Below are 14,242 nucleotides of genomic sequence, written 5' to 3' on the forward strand. Positions count from 1 at the left end.
AGATAGAAAGCACCTGTGTGTGTGTGTGTGTGTGTGTGTGTGTGTTTTATATGTGTGTGTGTGAGAGAGTATTTGTGTATGGGTGTGTTCAGGTAACAAGTGAGAAAAGTCTATCAGAGCAGAACAAAACAGGCCTATCCAAATACCCGCATATCCTGTGTCTGACAAAGGCCCTGCAGCGCTAAGGGCTGGCTTCTGCTGTGTCACTACACTCGGATTTGTTTACATATCCACTGCTATCAGCTGCACTCATCGCCACATCCATACACCATAAAGAATCTGCAGCACGACACTAAACAAACCCGAGCACAATGGCAGAAACGGTTCCCTCTCGATGAAAAGGAGGTATGAGGGGTGAGGGGCCGGGAGAGATGGAGGGAAAGAGAGAGAGGGAGGAGGGAGGGAGAGATGGAGGGAAATAGTGAGAAGGAGGAGGGAGAGAGAGATGGGGTGGGAATCATAAAGAGATCTTTGCAACCCCTTTCCGCCCTGAGGCATTCTGCACCTATACAAACATTTCTGTGTTAATACATTGGTGACCTGGGAGAGACAATGAGGGTGCCAAAGAAAAAGAGAGAGAGAGAGAGAGAAAGAGAGAGAGAGAAAGAGAGGGGGGGTGTGGAGTGAGAAAAAGGAAGATGAGAAGATGTACAGAATAAACAGCGGGTGAACAACAGATATGAAAGGCTGACCAAAGATGAACACACAATCAATATGGAAAGCGACACGATTAGGGCCACCAGGCAGCGTGAAAGACAGAAGGAATGCAGCGCATTTAGAGGGGAATTGGACAGGAGAAGAAAAAGGAAAATTCGGAATACAAATAGGGAATGTATGAAATAAATCTAAGGCAAGATTAGAAGAAATAAGAAATAAACACACAATCTAATGGTCAAAAACACATTTCGGAGGAACAATGAAACACGCTTCCCGCCCTCTCTTTCTCTCTCTCTTTCTGCCTCTCTCTCCTTCTCTGCCTCCTTCGCTGTTCTCCCCCGTCTGGCTGGCTCGCTCTGACACACATCTGTAAGTAATAATCTATAGTATGCGATTGCTTGTGGCTCGGATTAACTGTGGAGCTGTTGTTCCAGAGACCAACTGACCTCTTTAGTAGGGGGTGGCAGTGGGGGAGTAAGAGTGTGGGTATGCAGCCATGTGTGTGTGTGTGTGTGTGCGTGTGTGTGTGCGTGTGTTTGTGTGTGTTTGACAATGTTTCTGAGTATGTGCGTATGTGTGTCTGTGTGTGCGAGTGTGTAAGATATGGGTGTGAGCAATTGTGTGTGTGTGTGTGTGTGTGTGTGTGTGTGTGTGTGTGTGTGTGTTTGACAATGTTTCTGAGTATGTGCGTATGTGTGTCTGTGTGTGCGAGTGTGTAAGATATGGGTGTGAGCAATTGTGTGTGTGTGTGTGTGTGTGTGTGTGTGTATGTACGTTTGTGTGTGTGTGTGTGTGTGTGTGTGTGTGTGTGTGTGTGTGTGTGTGTGTGTGTCTGTGTGTCTGTGTGTGTGTATCAGCATGCGCATACTGTATGTGTACTTTACTGCCAGAGTGCTACGCCTAGAGAGGTATGCAACAGTGTTGGGAAAAGTGGGTTTAGCATGGGTGGAATGGAGTGTGTGCGTCAAGTATGTGTGTGTGTGTGTGTGTGTGTGTGTGCGTGTGTGTGTGTGTGCGTGCCTGTGTGTGTGTAAGAGAGAGAGACCATGCCCCTACATGCGTACAGGACTACAGGACTAGGCCACTGCGGCTCAAGAGGGCTGTAGAGCAGAGGGGGTGGTGGCAGTAGAGGGGGGGGGGGGGGGGGGGGTTTGGCTGTGCTCTAACTCCATAGGGATAAGCCTCTTACAGGAGGGAGCGAGGGAAGAGAGAGAGAGAAGAAGAGAGTGAGTGAGACAGGGAGGAGAGTGAGAGGAAGAGAGAGATAGAATGAGAGGGAGGGATAGGAGAGAAGGAGAGATAGAGGTGGAGAAGAGAGGGAGAGATAGAGAGTAGTAGAGAGAGTTATTACCCTGCACTGAGGGATGACCCCCTTTCATTCAGCCAGTCAACCAGCCCAGCATGGCCACCCTCACACACACTGCTCTCTCCTCTCACACACACTGCTCTCTCCTCACACACACACTCCTCTGTCCTCACACACACACTCCTCTCTCCTCACACACACACTCCTCTCTCCTCACGCACACATTCCTTTCTCCTCACACGCACTGCTCTCTACTCACACACACTGTTCTCTCCTTACACACACACTCCTTTCTCCTCACACACACTATTCTCCTCAGTTCTCACTCACCTCACTAAGTAGAGGTGATTGGACCAGACAGGATGGTGTAATTCATTAGACTACAGTCTCTCATTCACTCTTCTGCTTATCGATTTACACTCAAATCAGAGCGTCTATAATTAACACCAGTTCCTCATAGCATCTCTATGTCTTGTACAATAAACTCAAATACTACCATCAAAATGAATGAAACAAAACCCAGCAGATCTGCTGAAGTTGAAAAGTGAGACGTTCTGACATGACAGCTGATTTGCTTTTAAGCAAAGTTACACCTTTCACTTTTGTCTACGCCTACAGCCTCACCCAAATTTCAGTCCCAAACACGAGATTCTCTGTTCACATTATAATTTTTTTCCTCCAGGAGGACCAGGTGTAATCCATGTCTGGGATCCCAGCCCTCACTTCATAAAAGAGGGATGCTGGACAAACACTTCATCCAGCTACTTAAGCCCCCACCCTCAATCTCCACCCACCACCACTACCACCATCACCACCACCCACGCAGCATTCTCTTTAATCACATTACAGGCAGGCATCAAGCAATCCCATCCTCCAATGCTGCTTCTGCTGCTGCTGCTTCTGCTGCTGCTGTGTTCCACTTCCATTCTTGCAAATGTGCCCATTTTCTATCATCCATAAGCTGATCAACGTGCAAATGCCAGTTGGAAAGCCCCGGCAAATCAGTCCAATTATTGATACTGCATCCAATTACATTACTAGGGCAGAGGAGGAAATATGTGCTATCTGACCTTGTAATATCTTGTTCTCTGCTCCTGCGATGTTGCATTGTCTTCCAAGGCATTGACATGGACTTGCTCAGAGGCAAGCAGAAGGGGGGGGATCGTATTGACTTACATATTACGCATACGACCTCATTTAAAACTAGCAGACACGAGTGACTTAAGAGAGACTATTTATGAGCCATTTACCTGGCCCATTTCATCGATACATTTGGATTATTTATTTTCTCTCTCTCCCTCTCTTTCTCTCTCTCTCTCACACACACACACACTCCTTCTCTCTTTGTCTCTCGAGCAAATTCAATCTACATAGATAGAGTGCCATGTCTGGAGGCTGACTGGTGGGGAAGACATTTTGGTGGGATGTGCAGAAAAAAAAAACGAGCGCACAAGAGCGCTTCCCGAAGCAAGGAAGGCTGCGCAGGAAGTGCTGATAAAAGAGATGGCGGGACGGTGCGCAACAAAGGGAGCGGGCGAGAAATATGGGCCTGCGCCGCGCAGACAGTGCCGACTAAGCTGGAAGCCTAATCCAAACATGTGCCGAGTGGGGGAATATAGCATAGATGTCTCCCAGAGATTCAGCCACTCATATATCTTCACTGACGACTCCTTGCTCGCCGTGTCTGTGTGTGTGTGTGTGTGTGTACTGTGTGTGTGTGTGTGTGTGTTTAGCGTTCACATGACTGTGTGTGTGCATATGGATATGGATAATGAGCTAGCGTCTGTGAGCACAACTGTGTGAGTGTGGGTGGGTGTGTGTCTGTGGCAATTTATCTGTACAGTCAGTGCATGCATGTAGATGATAAATGGTGAAATTAGAGCATGTCTGTGTGTGTGTGTTTGTGTGTGTGTGTGTGTGTGGGGGGGGGGGTGTCTGTGCTTGTCTGTTCATACAGTACATGTAGCACTGATACAGGGTAAAATCAGAACATCCAAGTGTGTGTGTGTGTGTGTGTGTGTGTGCGTGTCCTGTATGTATGTCTATGTTACCACTCCTGCAGAGATCTGGGATAGTAATTATCAAATACTCTGGCATGCAAGAGACCCTTCCCCAAAACAACAACTAGGAAACAAAGACCAAAAGGAGGCTGCCGCTCTGATCCAGCGCCATGGCAACCGAACCCAGATGAAAGGGGTGATGAGAAGAAACCAGGGAAGAGGGAAAGATAAGATAGAGGCAGGGAGGAGAAGGGTGGGCTCGGGTGGCCTCATTACGTTTCCCGCGCGCGCGTGTGTGTGTGTGTGTGTGTGTGTGTGTGTGTGTGCACAATGTGTGTTGGAATATGCACAAAACAGAATGTGTGCACATATGTTAGGAATGAGAAATGTGTGTGAAAAGTGGCTATGCATCTACATGCTTCTGTTTCAGTGTCTATACATAAACATATACTCACATTTGCTCAGTCATCACTAGCTAATATATGTTACAACGTGTGTGTGTGTGTGTGTGTGTGTGTGTGTGTGTGTGTGTGTGTGTGTGAATGTCTGGGTGCAAGTGCACACAAGGACAAAGAGACACACAGACAAAGAGCATGCTGCAGAAAACATATGCAGCATGTTCACATACATGCATGTGTTTCAGTAATATAACAGTCTTCATCTGAATGCCAGTATGTGCTCTGGGGAGGTGAAGGTTGCAGAAACTCTGGATAGATGACAGGAGATAGCTCCATTCAAGAGGCACAGGAAAAGTCTGACCTGACCTCAGGTCACTCTCATTCCCCCTCCCCCACCCCCCATCAAGAACCTCATATGTCATATGTCTGGCGGCCGCTCTCTCTCAGCTGTACTGAGGTCAGTGTGCTTGCAGCGTTGTCTCTCTAACCACAGACGGAACCCAGGTGCCACCACTACAGGGTGTTTGTTTTCGCCAGCACAGCAAAACACTGATTCCTGGAGCTCATTTCATTCATCACGGACGGCAGGCGTAGGGCCGTTTCTGCCGAGACGCTGACCCCAGTCAGACTGGCTGAGATAAAAACAAAAACAAATGAATCAAATCTCCTCCTAACACATGTGGCGCACGCCTCAGAAGCTGTTCCACTCCCAAAGGTGCACAGGTTAGGAAAGAGTTTTTCATGTTTTGTCTGAATGAAAGAAGATTGAAGTCAAACAAAAAGGGAGAAAAAAAGGTAGTGAGCCCAGAAATCTGGACTAGTGTAGCCTGTGTGACAAATCAAAGATGACAAAGAGGCAGATAGCAGGAGCATTTCCCCCCACATATCCTTTAAGCAGCCGGCACTGGCAGCATCTTTAATATTGAATTTATTTTTCTTTTCTGAGGGCAGAAACGCCTAAATATTTCAAGTCATCCCTGCCGGTGCACTCGTGGGACTGTTTGAGATGTGACGCATCACAGCTTTGCATTTAAATAAATACATCTAAACAAGTCCATGCCAAGTCAACATCCCTTGATGTCACAATTGATAAAGACCAGGAAGTGACTGCCAGTGGAAAATATATGGCTAAGCAGGATATGGAGTCATCCCTTTGTTTTAAGCTTCCTATTGTCTTTGTGTTATTGACAGCAAACTGGTGTTTCTCCTATTTTAAGAAAACGTATGTACTATATCATTGGCATCAATCATCACAGTAGTAGTTGTAGTAGTCTTACTGGTAGCCACAGTAGTATTGTTATTTGACTGTAGTTGTTACTGATGATTAAACAAGTATTATTGTTCTAAAATGAGAGACATCCATTACAAATTGAAGATGATGCTCTCTCTCTCTCATCAGGCAACAGAGCACTCACCTACCTCTCACAATTAACCGCTAGGTGCTAAATCACTAATGATTTATGACTATTAATTTATTTAATTGCTATTTTATTACACACGTGCATCATTCTCACTATTTCATTCATTCATATTCTTACTCATTCACTCACTCATTCACTTTGATACTCCATCATTGCCCTCATCTCTAACCTCAATAATAACCAAATCAACTGCATTGAGCATACCCTGAAAAGCTTGTGACATGGTTCTGTTGACACATATTACCAGTAATAGCTATAAACTACTCCTCCTGTTGGGTGTAGACCCAACCCCCAACCTCCCCAATCTCTCTCTCTTTCTCGCTCTCTCTCTCTCTCTCTCACACACACACACACACACACACACACACACACACACACACACACACACACATGTGCCCAAAGCTAAACACCAGCTCTGCTGACTTCCTCCTCCACAACTAGCTTCTTTGTGTGTCAGGGACACACCACACAGCAGACCTTCACGGCATGGAGAGACCAGACCAAACCATTTATAATCTACCTAACGGCCCCTGTCTCCGGCCCGCCTGCAGCATCTGAGAGCCGGCATTCCACGGACGCGTTTGGAGCTGGCCGCCGCGGCGACCGCAGACTCCGCATCCCTGCCGGACATGGCTTTGCATAATGTGGGGGACGGGAGATAAAAAACGTTTCCATTTCACTTTCTATTTCCTGTTTCACATGCCCTGCCCCCGCTCCTGCCCCCTCCCCCCCCACACCACCACCAGGGTGCAGTCGTCCAGCACTCGCTCATAAAGGGGGGCCTGTATATTTATCAGCTGGAGGAGAGCACATGACTCCCATCTGAGGGGTGTCCCTGCGAACAGGCCTGCAGCCCCGCTGGGCTTTTAAGGAACACATTCATCACGGCGGCACGTCAGGATGCACGCTGGGCCCGGTGCTGGGGTGAGGGGAGGACAAAGAGCACCGGATGAAGGAGAAAGAAGACACAATACAATACAGCAGAGCAGCGTGAAAACGACTAGAACCCACGAAGAACCAAGAACACAATACAGCGAAGCAGCGTGAAAACGACTAAAACCCACGAAGAACCAAGAACACAATACAGCAGAGCAGCGTGGAAGCGACTAGAACCCACGAAGAACCAAGAGCACAATACAGCAGAGCAGCGTGGAATCGACTAGAACCCACGAAGAACATCTATACAATACAGCAGAGCAGCATGAAAATGACTAGAACCCACAAAGAACATCTATACAATACAGCAGAGCAGCATGAAAATGACTAGAACCCACAAAGAACATCGATACAATACAGCCGAGCAGCATGAAAATGACTAGAAACCAAGAAGAACCAAGAACACAATACAGCAGAATACTTTAAAAAGGGAGGTGGAATGGAATGGAAAAAGAATACAGCAAAATAGTATGAAATACAAGACAACAAAGAAAAGAACATATCTAAGTAGAGCAGAGTAGAATAAAATAGACTAGAATAGAATTTCATTCTGGCTGCCATTGCCAGCACCATGGCGAATGACAGGCATCAAAACAGTAAGCGTCTCAGTCCAGCACTGAAGAGACAGCTTAATCTGACAACGGCGATGCCGCGCGCTCCGATCCCGCTTCAGCGCTTACCATCCCGCCTGCCAACCAATCTGTCACCGTGCTTGGCAGCCTCTCCGACAGGCCAGAGAAATCAGTGGGAGAGAGATGGACGGCCCTGACCAAATGGCCGAGAGCCTCCTTACTGACTGCACACAAGAGACCATGACGCTAGGCCCAGTCAGGGTTGGACTGTGCTTCAGTCATAACTGTGGGTTTCTGTGAAAATAAGCCAGGGGGGTCTTTGGTGCAACCGTGGAGAACATGGAGGTCTTTCACAGGAGAATAGCCTAAGTGTATTTCAAGCGTGGCTAGTATAGCGAGCCACCAAGCTGCACAGACGAGTGAGCTTCCGCCACTGACAAAATTAACCCTGAGGAGAGAGATGTGTGGAAAGCACCATGCCACAGAAAGAGAGAGAGAGGGGGGGGGGGAGAGAGAGAGAGAGGCAATCTCAGAGATCAAACGGCAGAAATAATCGCTACCAACTGAAAACACAATATGATTGCCACCCTCAGAGTAACAGGAGAAGGGAGCCACTGACAGCTCAAACCATGAACCCTAGCCACCTCAAACACACGAGGCAATTACAAACAACAAAATGCTACTATAAATAGCATCACTCACTTTCTATCTCACACACTCTCCATCCCGCTGTCTTCATCTCTTTTGAGCTCACTTCTTTCTTGTTCATATGTTGGCTTATGTAACAAAGGCTCCGGGTTAAAAACAGAAAAAAGAGACGGAGAAGGGGCGACAGAGATCAAGAGATACTGGACATGACAGAGAAAGAAAGAGAGAGAGAGAGAGAGAGAGAGAGAGAGAGGGAAAGGGTGAGAGAGAGCGAGAGAGAGAGTGAATGAAGAAAATGGGGCACTGAAGAAGCTTTGAAATATACATTAAGGCTGAATGATTCCATCACTGCGATGGCGCCACTTTCTCTCCGCCACTATGCACAATCGATGCCATCGCTGGTGAGGAAGACCAGATGTTTATGTGACACCATGGCTAATCTGGTCATCAGGGATGAGACCGGGAAGAATTTCTCAAACACGCACACGCCCTCAGTCTTCCACACTGGAAGCCATCGCCCTCACGTTCTGCATCCAGGAACCGAGGGGGACAGAGACATGAAAGCTGAAAATAAACAGCTTTGAAATACAGTCCATCTCATGGTCAGAAACTCACCTGAATGGTGAACAGTTTTCTAAGACATTTATTAGTTTTAGTCAGAGCCGGGAAGTGTAAAACATGAGTAAGACTTGTTGCACTGCGAGTGAGTGTTCATGTAGCCTAAAATACTTATCTATACTTATCTCATGTTTAGAAACATACCTGAGGCACACAGGACAGGCCAGGGGAGTAAAATAATGCGGGGGGGGGGGGGGGGGGGGGGTCCTGAGAGGGCGTCCTTTGTCACTCGTGTCTTCTGCTGTGGCATTCATCGCATGCGGTCAATAGAGACAAAATGTGACCAAGCTGGTCAAACGAGTCGCAATCAAAATCAAGAGGGTGTAGCGGATTAAAGTGACAGAATGGAAATTGATTTAACGTGAAGCGGGAGATGTGAGCCCACACGCAAACAAACATAACACAACACACACACACACACACACACACACATAAATGCACATATACAAAGAAATGTACCAGTACATCATGAATACAGAAAACAAAAAAGTACTGATGCTGATGAGTGAGCAGTTTAATCTTCTTTGTTTGCCACCCAAATACACCCTCACACACACACACACACACACACACACACACAGATGCACGTTCTCATGTGCATGCCTGTATGCTGTTTGAAAACCTTCATGGCAAGATGTGGGGCTTCTAACATGATTATACACGCTGAGAGGAAGCGATAAACACCGAGAGAAGCCAAGCAAAGAAAGCCACTCAAACGCTGCACTCACAGAGGCCTGTTAGTGTAAATCTATACATAGACTGAGTGCCATTTTGGTCTTAATATCCACTACCCTCATATTAGCTAACGGCCTATTTCCACACAGCAATGGGCCTGTAGGTTGCAAAGGATGAAATCAATCCCCTTATTCTATAGTCAATGCAGAGGGGCACTGTACCAAATCCATTCAAACAACATTAACACCGGTTTGATGAATTATGACTTCACTTGACAAGAGCTCTATAAATTTCATTATTCTCCAATCATGTTGGGCCAACATGCCTCTGAGGAGGCTTTCATGTCTTACGAGTCTGATTCTCTGGAGAACTGAAACCCAAGAGGCAATGAGAGCAACGGAGTGGTGAAGTGAGAGTGGATTCTGAGGATGACGAGTTAAAAAATAAAAAAACAGGAAAACAAGGGATGGGATAGAAAGGAAAAAGAGATGAACAAGGTAGGAGGACGGAGTGAGGGAAAGGAGTTTACAGAAACAAATTAGCCAGCTTGGAGTGACATGCAAATCTAAACCCTCATACATAGTCTGTGGCAGGAGTGGGGTTTTGGTTTCGAAATGTCCATTTCAAATACCAACAACTAGTGCATGACTGCAATGACCATTAATCACTCAAGATGGCTAACTAGTAGGGGTATAAAGGTACATGTATTCATACCGAACCATTTAAGTACAGGACGTTACAGTAGGTTCAATTCAGATGTGTACCGAGTGTACCAAATGCAGAATGCGGACCATGTTTCTGAAATTCGAGTTACCACACAACCACACACAGCAATATTGTCAGCAAATGTTTGGCTTGCAGTACCTACAGGCTATACCATACCGAAAATGAACCGTGACTTCAAAACAAGGTACACTCCGATCTGTGATTTTTGTGTACCGTTACACCCCTACTAACTAATGCCTCATTTATTGCTTTACGATAATGTTACGACAATATTTTCTTTTGTTCGTTTATTCAAACGTTATCCCACCTTTAGTCTCAGACCAACAAACTGTATGATGCAGCAGGTCTGTGGCACTTCAGTGCTACCACTGGCTTGGAGAATATCTTCAATTTGCTAACTGAAGGGACAATGTATGGAATTTGGAAGTATGATTCTAATCAAATTGGATGAAATCGATGCTTTAATTCAGTTACAGACCAAAACAAGGCAACTGCTGGGGATTTTGAGTCACGAATAAACACAACTTTTGAATCCAAGACCTGCATTCCCATCTCTGTTGGCATATTTCAATTTGGACTCAGACATTGCTCCAAAGGGATATATCTGTTTGTGTAAACTCTGGCAGCTTGGTTTTGTTGTAAACAAGTGAAAAGTAATTTGTAGTTGAAAACAAGTTAAGTTCATTTCTCAGATAGGAGAGGGTTAGTATGGCAAGGGGGGTTCTTAAGCCTTGGTTTGCTGTCCAGGGCTGTGGGTGACTTGTCTGTACAGCAGTTTCCCCTGTACTGCCCTGGCCTGAGGTGGACCCAGTGAATCACCCACCAACAAACATCGGTATTTTTTATTGCAAGCATGTGCCTGGGGTTGTCTGCAAGTCAGCCAATTGTGCTCAATTGCTCGCATACATCATCCGCATCATGACCAAGCAGTTAAAAATCATTATCGGGGACAACAGTATTCTTCACATGGTCCTAGTACGTAGTGACCCTTTGGTCTCGATTTGAACTCGACAAGGCCTGTTCAACTCTGATCAAAAGTCATTAAAATGCCCACCTAACTGACCCCTGAACTGATGCTATTAGTCTGAGAGGGCAATCAGAATGGGAGAGCCATTCCACGCTAATTTGAAAGGGTCCTGACAAGTCATTGGTCCAGGGCTGACCACTGCAGTTGTCTTCCATTAAAACCAATATGAGGCCGAGCCTTGTCTCTGGGGGCCAGCCTTGCACCATCAAAGGCAGATAACAATCAAAGGAGTTCCGATTAAATTGCTTCCTGATACACAAACTCCTCTCTCTCCTCCATCCCATTCATGTAATTATGTGAGACATCGCGATACCATAGGCCAGTGCTTAGAAACAGCAACCTTGGCATGCATTCTTCTGCAGGCATGGTCATACAGGACAAAAAGGCCTTTTTTTTAGAGGGGTACTCCTTTAAACTGCTGTCTTGAGTTTGGTGGTCAGATAAAACTTTTTCAGTTTGTTGAGATATAGCATTGACACAGAGGTTGGATCTAAACAAACAAAAGATGAACACATCCATTCTCATATGGAGCTATAGCATTATTTAGGTCATTGGATTCTGAATGAATATGGTAAATCATGTTGTTTTTGCCAAACCTATTCTGACCGACTGTTGTTTCATTTTTTTTTTTGTAACATCACCATGAACATTGTATTGTTGGAAAGTAGGAAAACAACACCAGATCCTCTAAATGGGACCTGATGATCCGGACAAGGTCAGGACACAGATTAAATGACATGCAGTGTAGTACTCACTCGTGAGCAATATGCAGAAACCCTTCCAGACACATTTGGCCAATTTAATTTCTTTCAAGGAATTTACAGTAGCCTAAAGACATCCTATAGCTGTGTCATCTAGATGCTATATACTTTAACAAGTGTCCACAAACATCTCAGACAACTACTGTGCTCTCCTCGCACAGATGTGTATTGATGTGTATGTTTGTGTTTCCAGCAGGGCTTGAGGGGTGTAACTCCTCTCACAAGGGGTTAGTCTTCACTGAACCTCAAAAATACCCTCAGAATGAGCGCACTAATTCTCCCCATCTCACGCACATAGAGACTGGCTGCTGACCTAATCTCAAGTATTTACACAAAACACATTCTTTTGTTATAGAGCACCATCACGCTGGCTATCATCATCATGCTGCACTCCAGATGCTGCCTGCCCTGGAAAGAGTGTGTGGCAGCCAAGAATTTACTGTGCTTATTATTAACCAAAACTATGTAATCTTGGACATAAGTTAATCAGAGGTTGCACGCTGACATGGCATCATCCCAAGTCTATGAAGTCATGTGTGGAAGCAGCCAGAGAATACGCTATAGGCCTAAGGTAGAGTGCATTTCGCATAATGACTCGGGGGTTTAGAGAGAGAGAGAACGAGAGAGAGAGATGAAGTCAGGCCCAGCCTATTCGATGCAGCGGTCCCAGAATAGGCCAAGTAAAAAGAGAAAAAAAGACCCGTGTAAATATTTGGAAATGTTCACAGGTGTGCCGTGGCAACATTGTCTCCACATAATTCAGATTTACTGTACCGAACAAACCTTTCCAACAAAAACAACCAGTTCGAGTATGGGTAATGATTTCAAGATGTGGACTGCGAGATTGATAACAAGGCAAGGCATCTGTATTGTCTGACCAGACCCCATAAAAGCGGAACAACGATGCTGTTTCGCCCTAAAACAAAAGGTCTTCTGGATAATCCGTGCAGATGTTGCCTTCGGTTGAACACACCCCAAATACATCGTGTTTAATCTTTTTGTGAGGAGGTGGTTTAACACTCTCTTGTATCATATGTTTACATGCACGAACGGAGACGCCAGCCAACAGAGTAATGATAGCCCACTAAAGCATTTAAAAAGCAGTCGACCAACATATCAGCCACAAATAGATTAGTTGCAGAAGCCGGGCTGCTAGCTAGCGCGTAGTCCTCCAATCGAACATTGGCAGTGCATGGCTTGTTGAGGAGTATTCCTCGATTTACAAATGCCACACTGAGGTTGTGCCGTTTCGATAGAACGTAGCCTAGGCTATTCATTTTGGATAGGTGACTTCCCTTTCTCTCCTGTATTAACCCCAATACAACGCAGGGGTGGACAGCGTTGCAGCCCTATGACAACATTGTAACAATAACACTGAAATTGCATTAACATACAGTCACGTATCGTTACGAGGATTTATTACATCAAATCTGTGGTTACGCGCTAGGTCTACATCCTCAAGAAACCCGCAATGTCCGTCCCATCTCCATGTCCACAGATTTTTTCCGGCATTCCCTAAACACTCAGCGTAACAGAATACTGTAGGTTGGGGGAAAATAACATGAACTTACCTACTGCAGACAATGGTGCATGGAGGGACGCAAAAAGTCATAAGCTTTGGGGTCGACGTGAAATTGGGTCACGTCCAAAAAGACGTTTTGAAAAGCAATAACGTTACCCTTTATTGTTTAAAATAACGGCATTCCTTCTGCCCTCGGATAACGAAAAAGACCCTCTCCGAGGTCTTTCCGCATTTGGACGCACTCGTCAGGAAATGTGATGTCATGGCTTTAAATTTCTCTCGCCTCGCCGATCTCATTGGACCAGACGACACATGTGTGGTCCTCACAACTCAGTTCGAAATTACATTCTCTGTCCTTTTTACTGGAGTAATCATTTCATTGGCCAAATAAATCTCCACAATTACAGGCGCAACATAGACTATAAGTAGTTCTAATACATGCTATTACTTTGCAATGAAGTGACCACAATCAGTAGTTTTGGTTGGTTTTGGGACAAGATGCCTAGAGTTTTGTCCAAATCATGTTCTCTGTGGTTCAGTCCATATCATGCATCACTTGCAGTTAATGAGTCCGTCATGCCTGGTCCAGAAGATATCATATGAAGAGTCAAATTATTACATTTCAATAGAGTAATTACAACATTGTGTTAGAAATGTATACGGGGTAGCTGGCTGAGCTCATTACAAACCTTATTTTCATTCTTTCATTCAACATTTATTCATGGTATCATTTAATTTCAATTTAATCAAAAATCAAGCTGGATAGCAGCATGAGTGCAATTGATCCAACCATGAAAAAAGTAGCCTTGAACATTTAAAGAAGCCATATTTATTCTGTCTGAACAATGATTCATTTGTTAAAATAAAACTTGGATTTAGAAGTAAAACTGCACAGAAATAGAGTGTTTTTAAGTTTGAGTGCTTTTGCTATATTGCCCATAAATTATGCCTGTTGCAGAACAAAAACAAAACAGC

General features: G+C 45.2%; 1 protein-coding gene across 3 annotated transcripts in view; it reads right to left on the bottom strand.

The window, feature by feature from the left end:
- Positions 1-13,499, bottom strand: part of nckap5l (NCK-associated protein 5-like) — a 79,396-nt gene extending 65,897 nt beyond the window's left edge. For 2 of the 3 annotated variants that reach the window (XM_042089693.1, XM_042089690.1), the window contains exon 1: positions 13,317-13,499. The gene's annotated coding sequence lies outside the window, so the exon portion shown is untranslated. The remainder of the gene's footprint in view (positions 1-13,316) is intronic. The other variant, XM_042089691.1, reaches the window with a different exon arrangement.
- Between the last annotated feature and the right edge of the window lie 743 nt (positions 13,500-14,242).

This window comes from Alosa sapidissima, chromosome 4, assembly GCF_018492685.1.
Source record: "Alosa sapidissima isolate fAloSap1 chromosome 4, fAloSap1.pri, whole genome shotgun sequence".
Classification (NCBI taxonomy): Eukaryota; Metazoa; Chordata; class Actinopteri; order Clupeiformes; family Clupeidae; genus Alosa; species Alosa sapidissima.